Source organism: Pinus tabuliformis, chromosome 9 (assembly GCF_031772625.1).
Source record: "Pinus tabuliformis cultivar Carrire ecotype Pingquan chromosome 9, CPIR1, whole genome shotgun sequence".
In the NCBI taxonomy this organism is placed as follows: domain Eukaryota; kingdom Viridiplantae; phylum Streptophyta; class Pinopsida; order Pinales; family Pinaceae; genus Pinus; species Pinus tabuliformis.
The window spans coordinates 351742787-351757503 of NC_142307.1; positions in this window are offsets into that span (position 1 = coordinate 351742787).

Consider the following 14717-nt stretch of genomic DNA (forward strand, 5'->3'; position numbering starts at 1 on the left):
CCGGAGAGAACAAGAACAACACCGTTCAAATTCTCTTCGTAAACACAGACTCCGATGAACATGGGGGCAGTCTACCCGTTCCTTTACCGCAAGAAGGAAGGTCATCAGAGTCATATCTGGCCATCTATTCGGTTCCACCTCCAAGCAACCTAGTTGTTTCCTTTGATTGGAATCCACTAGGCAGACCCCATTTACCAGCTAGTGTACCATTTCGAATCATTGCTCAAATATACAGAATGGTCATGGCTGGTACCATCATAGATGAAGGGGATTCTGTGAGTATCCTTCCCTCAACTTCTTGGAAAGCGCTTGGTTCACCATCGCTTTTGCCTGAAATGAGAAATCTAACAGGCTTTGACAAAGGAACCAGTCAATCATTAGGGATCCTTCCCAATGTGTCGATAACATTGAGAAGGAAAACTATTCACATGAACATAATGGTAGTCGAAGGACCCATAAATTATAATCTACTCCTTGGACACGACTATATTTATTGCATGGGAGCCTTTGTCTCCTCACTCTTTAGAGTAATGTGTTTTCCGCATGAAGGAAGAGTGGTCAAGCTCGTAGACCAACTTTCATTCCCCGGCTCACACATAGAAAATAGTCAAATTCCATCCCTGAATGGTCTTTTCACGCAAGGAATGTCTCATCAATTCCCAGTCCGTCCACATGATGAGCGCGAGTGATTCAGGAGGACATGACTGAAACCCAAGGGGCATGCACCCTGGTCTATTTCAACAGGAAAACCTTGGGCATAGTGTAGGTTTCCGCGAAGGATATATGACTGGTTTATGAGATTAGACTGGAATAAGATTCCTTCATCAAAGTTATGTGAGTGGAGCCAGTTGCGCCACTCACCTTTTTTTATTTCGGTAGACATCGCCGAGGAAGTGTTTTGTCTACAATGCGGATGGAACAATCTTTGGTAACCTGAAAATTTTTCGCTATACCTGGGGGCATGCAAACCTTTTGGCATGCTAGCGAAGAGCGACCATTTATTTTTTTAAATTTTTAGGTCCTCTAACCCTTTAAACTCATAGGATTGGTCGTTTCCTAACTTGCATAAAGAAAGGATGCGGGGAAAAGCTTTGAAAAAATGCCATCTTAGATGAGATATCCTTATTATACGATTGGATCGAGCAGTTTTTATGTGGAGTTCAAGCTCGTTAAAGAATAAACATAAGCAGTGAGAAAATGTTTCCCCCAGAGTTTAAGCTCATTCATTAGAAAATGAACCAATATCCGGTAAATAACCATCATGAATGAATTATCATCAGCCTTTGAAGCCTTGGTCGTGTTCCCATCATCACCTCCACTCTGTATTGGCTGATCATTCACCTCCATTTGATTGTTTACCCTTTTCAAGGAATAGCTGCGAAGAGTGATCCTGTTAGCCATCCTTGTGACACTGCCGTGATTGGACAATTCCAAACTTTACTTGGAATTAGTTGCTACCCGAATTTATCACTCGTTCCTCGAAAAACGAGTCTCCTTTAAGCTCTTTTCATCTAACTCATAAAATATGAAAAGATTGCCGAGCAATTGGCCTCTCCAGCTTGTTAAAGTGACTGGAAGTGTTATCCCTCCTTTAGATTTTAATATTTTTGGACCTGAGGGATTATTACACAAAAGATCGAGCGCTTGTTTTGTTCGGCTCGTTAAAATTACCAAAAATTCATCCCTTTTGTATTATTTTATACTTTTTTAGACTTAAGGGATTATATGACGAAAAAGGATTGTTGGATTTTTCTTTACATCCCTTTCAAACTCTCTAAAATTGAAAAGGACTGAGTTATCTTTGTCATTAAACTCGTTAAAACCTAATAGCGACAAACTTGTCCATATAGACAAGGACGAGTTTCACTATCACTAGGCTCATTAAAACATAGCGATGGGTTTTCCCGAAGGGAAAATTATAGAACAAGCATATGTTATCCTCCTCAAGATTGACAAAAATAAAGAGGTACTGGTCAGCAATGACTGGGGAAAAATTGGGAAGAAAACTTGAAGAAACTTTATTGGTAGCAAGTCGCTCTTGAACATGACACTTTCGCTCCGCATCCGAGTCGGGTTGGGTTGTTCTGTTCACTGGTCATATCACCATTGGTCCATCACACCATCCATATTTGGGGTTAACACTACCAATCCATCATGTCAGTGTCGCCGATATGTTCAAGAGAAGTCGCTCAGAGAATTCACCTATGTCTCATCCACTGCAATACATTTACGCTCCATTCTTTCATGACTGCCACCCTGAACCTTATATCATCAGATCGTTTTCACCTCCATTAAAATCATTTGCTCCATTCCATGTCATAGATGTGGGATTCACTAAGGCCCTCCTATGACGGATCGCTTCTTGTCGACATCAACTCATTATCTAGGAAGTAGATCTAGGAGCAATCCTTTCAGTACTTTGAAGCTTGTATGCCTCAATGGCAAGTTTCTCACTTCCGGCGACAGGTTTACATCAATGGCCTTCGACCGAAAGATTTTGCGTGGTGTTCGACGCCAAGTCCCTTATTCATACCACGTGAATTTTACTGCAGTACCTTGAGGTTCATCATCATTATCGGTGATTCCTCTCACGCCTGTTAACAACTTACATCATTGGCTGGTAATCAGGCGATGTCTTCCATGTTTGACTCCAGAACATCTCTCACATGGATCGACTTGTACATTGAGTGAAGATCGAACAAGATTGAAGACCTCGATCTAGTTTCATTCATTCGGGCTGCGATATATATTCCGGAAAATAAAGATATCAAATGTACATCATTGCTGCCCAGATAATCATCCAATCTAAGGGATGATGGTTCTACCAGAATCATCAGTCTGCACACAAGCGATTGTCTGTCTTATGTACATGAAAATGAATTTATAAAGCTGAGCATGGGAATGCCCACCTCAGCTAGATCATGAAAATATTATGAAAATAATGTATTGTATTGTATCTTATTACAGGTCGCCTTCCAGCTCGAAAAAACTTCGGATCCTCATGATAAAGCATTTCACCCGACATCAAAATATTAACGACCTCATGCTTTAGGGGGCAACTGTTATAGACATTTTTTGGCACTGCAACCCCAATCATAAATGTCCATAAACCAAGGGCTCCTATGTCCCTAAAGGTGTTGTTCCAACCCCTAAAAGAACAAGGTCAACTGATTACATCATCTCCCAGAAGTTCTCCATGAAAAACTACTCAGAACTGGTCAAAATTGGACCATCTCACCTGCTCCATGGTCAAAGTGCGCTGCATCCCACCTAAATGCACACGGGAGGTGCGATGCATATTAAAAATCCCTTCTATGGGGTGCAATGGGTGAGAGTGGACAAATGGTAGAGTCAATTTGCAAGGTGGAGGATCATGGAATCTTCCAAAAACTTCTCCTGTGACACTTGCCTCTCTACATTCGCCCAGGGGTGAGTAAGAGATCATCAATCTCCAAGTGGAATCAAGAACTATCAGAGAGAGGACACTAATCAAATCTCAGAAGCTGACTCACCCCCTTGTAAACATCTATATATGGATCCCTCATCCCAGAGATCCAGAGGCTGGAATTTTGTATCTTGTAAGGAAATGCTGTCGGTTTCTTGGTGTAACATCATAGTGTTGGGTGATCTAAGCTTTTCATGAGGTGAAGAAAGGCTTTCTTGCTGAGAGGATGACGTTGGGTCAGAACAATTGGTTGTAATCCTCTTTGTTATTCTTGATATTAATAAAGCTATTCAAGTTTTCCTCCACATTCTTGTATGATTGATGATATATGAATTTGTGTGGTCAATATATATCTGGTCCTATATCATTTATGATAGTAGATCTCTGTTCTTGGATAGTGTTATGCTGCTTTGATTCCATAGGTGCTCTTTGAATCTGGGTAGACGAGGAAGTGAGTGGCAAATATCTATCAGAAGGGAGAGGAATCAAGCAAGGAACCAAGCGCAAGACAAAGGTTGGTCTCCTTTGTTCCCCTCTTATCTACTTCTCATAAAGGAAAACAAAAGTAGTTTTAGTTTGTTTGTTTCTAAGATAGCTACCAGTTTTAGTGGGACTAGCATCTCTGCATAGACACTAGATTTCCCGATAACAGGAAGATGAAGGACCAGCCAGTGTAGAGGAAGCCAAAGTGATGAAGAAGAGGGGTACCAAAGGAGAAGCCAGCACAAAGGAAGCTGAAGCAAGCATTGAGGAATCTGAAGAGCTAGTGGAACGTGGAAACCAACAGTCAGAGGCATCAGGAACATATATAACAGGAAAAAAAAGGAAAGGTTCATGTGTGTGCATATAATCGAAGCAAGAGGAAGCCATAGTTTAGGTAGAAGTGGAAGAAGTAGGAGAAAATAAGTGAAACTTAAGCTTAGGAGGCTTGGGAGCTGAGAACAACAGTAAATCAAATTCTAATAGTTTATAGTAAAGGGTTGGAGCCCGTGAGGCTGGAGCCTCAGAATTAAAAGGATTGGAGTCCTTGGGAGTTGGTGCTCCTAAGTCCAGGATTGTTGCCTTGGCAGAATAGAGTTGGTGCTCTGGAGGTTGAAGCCTCACAAAAGTCCAAGTTGGTGCTTGGCAACTAAATGCAACCACTTATATATTGTATTTATTTCATTGCACTGATTATATTAATAAAAGCATTTATTTCAGCTATCTATTTTTGTGTTCCTTATATAAATGTTTTGGTGATAAAAAGAACAATTAAAAAGAAATACTGATTCACCCCTCCCCCTCTCAGTATTTCCAACAATTTTTATTAGAGCAGGCTTCTTCATATTATCCTAATAGCTTGAAGAAGGATTTGTAGCCATGATGAGAAATCACGAAGCATCAAGAAGACCTCCTCTGTTCGATGCCACTAATTTTGGTTTCTAGAAAAAGAGAATGACCTACTACATAATGTCCCTTGGACCTGAAGTCTGGCATTCGGTTCTAAATGAGTACCCAATTCCTTCCACTCTTCCAGCAGATCAAGACGAGAGGAAACCTACATTGCAAATGCAAAAGCCTTGAACTCCATCACTAGTGGAATCATTGATTCCAATTTTACAAAAGTCATGAACTGTAACTCTTCCAAAGAAATGTTAGATAAACTAATTGGCCTATACGATGGGTACTCAAAAGTCAAGAAGGCAAAGCTTCAAACTCATAGAAGGCAATTTGAAAGTCTGAAATTGGAAGATGAAGAAGATATTGCAACATACTTTCTCCGAGTAGCTGAAGTGGTCAAATCTCTTAAAGGATTGGATGAAAACATTAAAGAAATTACCATTGTTCAAAAGGTCTTTAGATCTCTTCCAGACAGATTTGACTCCAAAATAAGCGCCATAGAAGAAATAAAGGATCTTGATACTCTCAAGATGGATGAACTCCATGGAATCCTCACTGCCTATGATGTGATGAAAGGTGGCCCAAGCTCCAAAGATGTAGCATTAAATGCTTCAAAATCAAAGAAGGGGAAAGAAAGGAATGACTGTAGTGATGATTCTGATGTGGAACCTGAATTGGCTCAATTTGTAGAAAAGTTGAGGAAAGGATCTAAGCTAAAAGGTAAGTACCCTCTTATCTATTTCAAATGTGGAAAAATAGGTCATTATGCTGCAAAATGTCCTCATAAACATAATAGTGATGATGAAGCAAATTCTAAAAGAATGGTATACAAAAAGAAAGGGTTCAATAAGAAGAACTTCTTCTCTAAGAAATATGAGTCTGATGAGGATGAGTTTTTAGTCATCAAAAAGAAATTAGATGAGGAAAGTGACCATGGTGAAAGCCAAGAAACATTATTCATGGCATTCACAAATGATGATGACTCAAGGCTAGAAGGAAATGTAGATGAACTGTTAATAAGTGCCATTGAAGAAAATGAAAAATTACGAAATAAAATCTTTTCTCTCAAGGTAGAAAACGAGGAAACAAGAAGAAGAGAAGATCTCTTGGAAACAAAGCTAAAAGAAAAAGAAGAGACCTGTGAAGAACATGAAGCCAAAATAGTGTCTCTGAGGAAGGAACTAGAGCAAGTTAAAAAGGGTTGGAAAAGCTCTAAATTACTTGAGACTATCCTAAAAAGTCAAAAACCTTAACATGACAAGTCTGGAATAAGTTTTAAAGGAGAATCATCAAACACTAAGAATAGTGTGAAAAGCTATGCCGATGCACTTTCCAGCAACCCAAAAGAAGAAAAAGTATGTCATCAAAGGCTCATCACAGATCCAAAGAATGAAGAAGGAATAACTCCAAAGAAGAATGTGGATTCGAATCATGGATATTATAGTAGATACAAACTAGTATTCCATCAAGGGCCCACCTCAAATCCAAAGAATGAAGCGGGAGTAATTCCAAGGAAGGAAGTTAACTCTAATCATGGCTACTACAACAAGTACAAAATAATCTTTCTTGGGAATTGTTTTCATTATAAAAACTTTGGTCATCAAGCCAGACATTACATGGCTCGCAAGAGTGAAACACTAAAGCTGAAGGATCAAATAACCAAACCATATGGCCCCAAAAGGTAGGGACAAATCAAAACTTTCAATTCGTTTGATCCCTTGACCAAATTTGATCTGATTTGCTCATTATGCTACAATAACGGACAATAATGGACACTATGTACAAAACTGTCCACTCAAAAGAGGAAATGCAAGTAGTGAGAATCCCAACATGGATAAATGTGACCTGGCTCTATATGCTCAAAATAATGAAAATCATTGGTTTGTGGATAGTGGGTGCTCCAGACACATGATAGGGGACAAAAGGAAGTTTGTCTCATTGAGAAAAAAGTAAGGAAATGTATCCTTTGGAAGTGGATCTGCCAGAATTATTGGAAAAGGAACTGTTACTCTTATCAATGGAAAAGGAAAAGCTCAAAATTCTCTACTAGTAGACGAGCTCAAAAACAACCTCCTAAGTGTCAGCCAAATCTATGATCAAGGACATAATGTTCTCTTTAGCACCAAAGACTATGAAATAAGGAACTCTTCCTTGGGGGAACTTTTGGCAAAAGGGGTTATAACACTAGACAACATTTACATTCTGAAAAAGATTCAAGAAAATAAATGCTACTTGAGTCAGATAGATGAAATTTTGTTGTGGAACAAGCGACTTGGACATACAAGCTTCAAGAACCTGATCAATATCACCAAGATTAAATCTATACGAGACATCCCAAAGCTAATCAAACCAAATCAAGTAGTATGTGGTCCATGTCAATATGGAAAGCAAACTAGAAGTAGCCACAAGACCAAGGAGTTCTCTACATCAAAGCCCTTAGAGATCATCCATGCTGATTTATGTGGGCCAACTAGAAATCAGGCACTCCAAGGAGAAAGGTACTTTGTTTTATTTTTTGATGACTATACTAGAATGACGTGGATTTATTTTATAAAATATAATTCTAAATCATTTGAGTGTTTTAAGAATCTAAAAGCTCTTGTAGAAAATTAAAAGGACTCAAAAATCAAGTGCCTCAGAACAGATAGAGTGGGGGAATTCACATCAAAAGAATTTAATGAGTTTTGTAACACATGGAATTAAAAGAGAATTCTCTACTACCAGAAGACCCCAGCAAAATGGGGTAGTTGAAAGAAGAAACCAAACAGTTCAAGAAATGGCAAGAACAATGTTATTAGCAGCAAACTTGCAGCCAAAATTCTGGAGAGAAATAGTCGGGACAACTGTTTATACCTTGAATCGAACTCAGTTAAGACCAATTGTGAAAAAAATCCTTATGAATTATGGAAAGGAAGGCCTGCTTCAGTAAAGTACTTCAAGATTTTTGGAAGCAAGTTCTTCACAAAAATCAATGATGGCTCACCAAGAAAGTTTGATTCTCGGATTGATGAAGGGATATTCCTTGGATACTATACATGAAGCAAAGACTACAAGTCCTACAATATTCGATTAATGAAAATAGTGGAAAGCATTGATGTAAAGATTGATGAAGACCTTCCAGAAAAAGAAATTGAAGAACACGAATTTGATCCCCTCATTGAAGAAGAAGAATTTGAAAAAGAAGAAATAGATCAAGAAGAAGAAGCCAAGGAAGAAGAAGAACCACCTCATACCCCTTCAAAGATGAAGTTTCTCCCAAGATATCATCCAGAAGAGCAGATCATTGGCAATAGAGATGAAGGGATGCAGGCCCAAAGAAGGATGATAAGTACACCAAAGAAGAACAATATTGCACTTCTATCCATGATAGAACCAGAAACATATACTCAAGCAAGTAAGGATCCTCATTGGGTAAAAGCCATGGAATAAGAAATGTTCCAAATTGAGAAGAATGAGACATGGGAGCTGGTATCTTGTCCAAAGGACAAAAACATTATAGGAACCAAGTGGGTATTCAAAAACAAAATGAATGAAGATGGACAAGTCATCAGAAACAAGGAAAGGCTTGTTTGTGAAGGTTATTCACAAATTGAAGGAATTGATTTTGAAGAAACATTTGCACTAGTAGCCCATGTGGAAGCTATCAGGACATTCTTGGCATTTGCTTGCTCAAAAGGATTCAAAATCTATAAAATAGATGTAAAATCATCATTTCTGAATTGGGGACTCAATGAAGAAGTCTACATGGAGCAACCAGAAAGGTTTGATCTAATAGAAGGAAAAGACTTTGTCTGTAAGTTGAAAAAGGCTTTATATGGGTTGAAACAAGCTCCTAGAGATTGGTACGCAAGATTGGATCACTATCCACAACAACAAGGCTTCAAAAAGGAAGTGGCGGGAAGTAATCTCTACATAAAGATGGATGAAGGTAAGTTACTAGTTACTCTTGTTTATGTTGATGATCTGATTTTTTCTAGCAATAATGATGAGATGAGCCATGAATTTTCTCAAAACATGTCAAAAGAGTTCGAGATGTTGATGATAGGAGAGTTATCTCAATTCCTTGGACTTCAAGTATCTCAAACCAGAGCATGATTTTTTATATCTCAAGCCAAATATCTAAAAGACATGCTTAAAAGATATGGAATGGAAGACTTTGCATCCATTGTTATAGACATTTTTGTGCCTTACAGCATTGAGCATGAAATGTCCATAATCTAAGGGATCCTAAGTCCCTAAACATGTTGTTCCTACCCCTAGAGGAACAAGGCTAACAAACCACAGCAATTCACAGAAGTTCTCCACCAGAAACTGCTCAAAAACAAGTCAATTCAGGATCAGTTCAGAGGCTCCACTAGCTGTCTACGCTGAAATGCAAACTCTGAACTAGCTACCTACACTGCAACGCAGGTAGAAGCACTACCTAGGTGCGCTGAATGAGAGTTGACAAATGGCAAGTTCATTCCACAAGGTGTCAAGACCCAGGAAGCTTCTAGAATCTTCCTCAATGACACTTGCCTCAGTGAATTCGACTAGTGATGAGTAAGAGGTTCTCAATCTCCAAGTGGAAGCAAGAACCTCCAAGTGGATACAAGAACTGACAGAGGGAGAGGACAATAGTCAGATCTCAAGCTGACTCATCCTCTCTCCAAACATCTATATATGGATCTCTCCTCCATGAGATCTGGAGGCTGGAATTTTGTTATTGCAAAGAATTGCTGTTGGTTTGAGATTGGGATCATTGGGTGCTTAATGCTTTGAAGGGAGGTGAAGATAGGAATTCCATTTGTTGGGAAGGAGATGCTGGATTGGAGCCTTCTTGGTTGTATCTCTTCCTGGACCTTGTTATTCATCAATAAATCTATCTTGGTTTCTCCTATATACTGATGTATCTTTGATGTATGATTGCATTAGTATGTTTAGTTTATTTCTAATCTTGAACTAGTTATGAATATGAATCTATGTCTTTGTGTAGTGTTCTCTTCTTGTGATCTTGCAGGGACCTGTTGAAGCTGGGTGAGCGAGAAGGCAAGTAGCTGAGAACTCTCAAAGAGAAGAGAAACTGGATCGAGGGACAAACGGAAGACACCGGTTAATCCATCCATCTTTCTTCATTCTAATTCATAAAGGAAGAATACTAGAATAGCTGTCTCTGTTTGTTGCTAAGGCACTGTCACACCTTAGGTGGATAGGATCGTCCTGCATAGGCATTTTTCCCCACAACAAATTGGCGACTCCACTGGGGAGATCTGTTTAGTCATTTTATTTGTGTCTCTATCATTGTTTGTTTCATAGACTCAACAGCAACAATCGAACTGCATCTGCTATTCTCAAATGCAAAGTAGACAGTTGCTGCTTCGATCCAATCACTGGATTTGTCTATGATCTAAACAATGGACTTACAAATGATTTGATGATCCTTTGTGATAGATCTTAGTACTCCCTCAAAGCATCCCTTTGATTGTACCTTGCTTGTTGCTTTTATTTGGCCTGAAACCGTAGATTAATCAGCAAACTGTGACCCAGAACCCAGTGAGAAACTCTCGTTTCTCCTTCAACGCGAACCCTCTGAAGAGGTTCTGCATTTCAACGCAGGTCCCGTGAAGGCCACCTGCGTTGAATGTCAAAACCCCTGTGTTGAGGTTGCGCTGATCCAGTTAGGCCTTGTGCAGCTGGGGTTCTCTGCTCTGTTTTGCCTTGTTTTGATCTCTGATTTTTGCAGCCTGTAACCAGCATAGGTACCAGTCTGATAACTCCTTTTCTCTGCTTAAATTCCGCCTCCTTTTGTACAAAAATACTGCGAATGTTTTTATGTGTTTGTGGCGTCATTTACAGTTTTCCTTTGCATGAGTGAAATAATCATCCTGTAGCCCTTGATTCAGATCTGTTGATTGTGATCTTAGGAGAGAGTTCATTGGCTGTTTACAGTTGATTATACATTTACTTTTGCTTTTGGTTTGAGTTTGTCTCTTTTAAGTGTCGAAACAAGTGTTCATTTCGAAAGTCGTAAAGTGTTGTATTCTCTTCTACCCTTTCTAATTTCAAAAAAGTAAACTTGTTTGTACTTGTCATTTAAAAGCAAATTCAAAGTTGTACAAAAAGCTTTCTTTGTAGGCATCAATACTAAGAAAGCGGAAAACAAACACCTTCATTGTGCATTTGCATCTTGATAGTTTGCATGTTTGATTTAGGAAAAGTGCATTAGAGTGTGTTGATTGCTCTTTGAGAAAAGATGGTGTCTTTCTTTTCCCTTTGTAGCTAGGATTTTCATAGTTGAAAAGATATAAAGCTTGCTTATCATCTTTAGACTGCATTTAGGAATTGTACCATACATCTCGTGGTGATCCAGAAAGGCAAACTTCTAAAAATATCAACCTAAAATAAACTGAATGAACTTAACAACGCTTTGCAACATAACGCACAACATAGAGGTCTAGGCTAGAGACGTGTTCCGGCATCGTAAAGCCTGGTGACTATCGATCTTGTTGAAGGTGGGTGATTCCTCCTGAGGGACGATAGCGCCAGTACAGATTGTGCTCCCACGTACCGTCGTGTATATATTGGGAGACCCCTATAGGAATAAAACCTTTATCCTTAGGAAGCCGTGTCGGCCACCCTACTGATCGCAATGCACTGAACACAGCATTCAGGAAGATCGACCGCCCGTACCCTAAAAAGTATTCTGCGGTTTTGCGAAAAGTTTGGCACACCCTCTGCCTAGAACTCCAGAGCAGTTTCTTTTGGCCTTTTTCAGACTCTATAATAGAAAAAGTCCATCCGAGCATTTGTCACTTCGGGCTCGTTAAAACATCGAAGGAGACTAGAGTCATCTTTAGCTTTTTCTCGACTCTTTAAAAGTGAAAAAGCAAGTTGTGTCTAAAGCGTCTAAAAATTCATTTAGTTCGGAAACACACTTTCCCCTTTTTGTATTTTGGTTGATCGAGTAATCCGCAATCGTGGAAGAAAGTCAATTGAAACCCCGTCGTTCGCGGAGGCTTACGAGTCAACCGTCTTTGTCTCCGGAATCGAAAACAGTACGGACAAAGCGAACTCGTTTAACCGATTTGAAATCTCCTATCAAAGTTAGAACAAGTGTTCCGACAGCATCTGAGATTCCGGTTACTCCAAACATTTCTGGAAACCCTGCCTCTATAGAAGAAGTTCAACAGCCACAGAGGAACAGTGACATTAATCCTAGTCTGAGAGCAAATACTTGTGTTACTGAACCAGTTCCATCTGCGACCGGTTCAGAGAGTCTTGCTCCTCAAACAATTGTCGCTGTCGAATCAACCCCTTCTTCGGCACCAGAAATATTTTACGGACCTGACGGTCTTCCTCTTCCACCTGGTTTGATTGCGATAGAGGAAATTGTAGAAGATCCGCAAGCAAGTACTCCAACACATTTTGGAGTAGGGGTCACTCTATTTCCTTCTACGTCAGAAGTTAGTCTATCACCAGTGGAAGTTCCTGTAGAATCGCTAGGCAATCTATTGGATAGACTCAAAATGTCTGAACAACTGTCAACATCTAGGACTGTGTTGAATGACACAGCGACAGCAAAACTCCCTGCCATCACCCCGACAATGTTTGCCGGCATACCATCTGTCCCGACTAGCTCACAACCGCTAGAAGGAGTCCACCCAGGGACTATTTCGACAGTGTGGTCTGTTCCAGTTTGTTCCTCCGGAATAATATCCGGCAACTCTTATGTTGAGACTCGACAAATTGATCCCTATGGAGGTCAATTTGGGCCATCCAGTCCCCAAGGGCAACCAATCCCCTTGAGTTCCGGATTACCACCGTATGGGGGGCAGTATGCCCTTTCGTTACCCCCTCCGGGAGGATATCCATACGAGAGTTCTCAACAGTATTCAGGTTATACTGGAGTTACGACAAGTGGTTGGGTACCTATGCTACCCCAACAACCAAGAGTTGTGTATTCTATGCAACAATGTGTACCTATGTCGAACATCCCGACAACACCAGCTATTGTAACAGTGTCACAAGTTCAAATGATGCCTGTTGTATGTCAACCTCAGATCTCTCAGGTTGTAATGCAGCAACCCCTTGACCCTGTGACTCAACCACAATCGCCAACTAGTGGGGCGACACAGGTCCAAACGGGTACAATTACCCCACATCTTGGTCCGACATTTAGTATAGCACAACAGAACATGGCTTTACAACCATGGCTGGTGCAATACCAACAACCACAATTCCAGCAAGTGTACCAAGGTTCTGAGCAACAGATCTTTGCGAACAGTGGACAACCGTATATTCAAAACGGTCAAAATCAACCACTTTACAGTGGCCAAGTCCACCAACCGTATCAGTCATACCAGCATCAATTACATTATGCTGGTATGCAAAGACCAACTGCTCAGGCGATTCCATCGTATCCTGGGTATGCTTCACCTAACCTGAATCAACAGTTACCATTCGTGGCAACTTTAGAGTTACCCAATTTACATCGGTTAACGAACGATCCAATTGCTTACGCCCCTTGGTGGCCAGCGATTCCTCACAAACTTCCATCGGACATTCCTAAATTTAATGGAAATCCAGGCGAAGACCCATCGAATCACGTGATGACTTTTCATCTGTGGTGTTCATCAAACACCCTGAACGATGATTCGATAAGGCTTCGCCTTTTCCAGAGGATGTTAACGGGTCCAGCGGCAAAATGGTATATTGAACTACCTAGAGCCTCGTTCAACAATTTCAGTTCCCTAGCCACAACTTTCTTAACCCATTTTCAATTACCGATAAGGTATGAAACGGGAACGGAAATCTTAACCAACTTCAAATAGACGATGGCCACTCATATATCCGATCATATACATGAGTGGCGTCATCGTCGTAGGATGGTGAAAACGTACATTCCTGATCAACTATTAGCTGAATGGTTTATCAAGTCGTTACTTCCTGCCATAACGGAAGATGTGGCCAAGGGGGGAGTCGTAACAGAGGAGCAAGTTATTGCTCGTGTGCAATATCTAGACTTAGTCTACACTCAGTCTGGCACGCTCTACAACAAAATACCTGACGCCCCTAGACCGGAATTCTCAATTCCTCCTCCTCCTAAATCAAATAGTGACTCTCATGCCGGCGATGGTGTGATTGGCACGACAAACGTGAAATCAACAAAGGCTTCGTCCAAGAAAGCCCGTAAGAATTGGGATCAAAATGCAAAAGATGAAATTCTTGCTTCGGAAGTAAATGTCGTATCAACAGATAAAGGCAAAGAAACCAATCAACCAAGAAGCAAGAAGAAGCAAAACAAAGGGAAGAAGAAGAAACAGGGTGAATCATCTCCTGGAAAAACTTCTTCAAACCCTCTTGGGAAAGGGAAACCAAAAAATCCATGTTTTATATGTGATGAGGATCATTGGACAGGCAATTGTCCATACAAAGCTGAGCTTAAAAGGTTCTTCAAAAGTTCGCAAACCTCAGCTGTGTTAACTGATCCGTTTCCAAATCCAGGTCAAAATCTGGTTGATAGTGGAAATGCTTCCCCGTCGCAAGTGCTAATGTTGTCGATCTCCAAGCAACAAAATGATGCTTTGATTTCGACAAGGAACAAAGATTACGGGAATCCGCAGCTGTCGAACGACAAAGGTAAAGATCAACCAAGTAGTTCGACAACAACTTCGACAGAAGTTGTACCGCCCATCATTCATGAATTAACAATAAAACCACCAAAGGGAGTAGTACACAAGTTGACATTTAATCCTCGCGCCAGAGCGGCGCAGCATTATAACATAGTGGAAGATTTGGCCCAATCGCCATCCGCTATGTCGACTCTTGAAGTACTACAAAATTGTCCATCCCAAAGGCAAGCTTTGTTATCGGCTATTAGTGGGGTTGATCCTAAGGATTCCAATCTTGTATC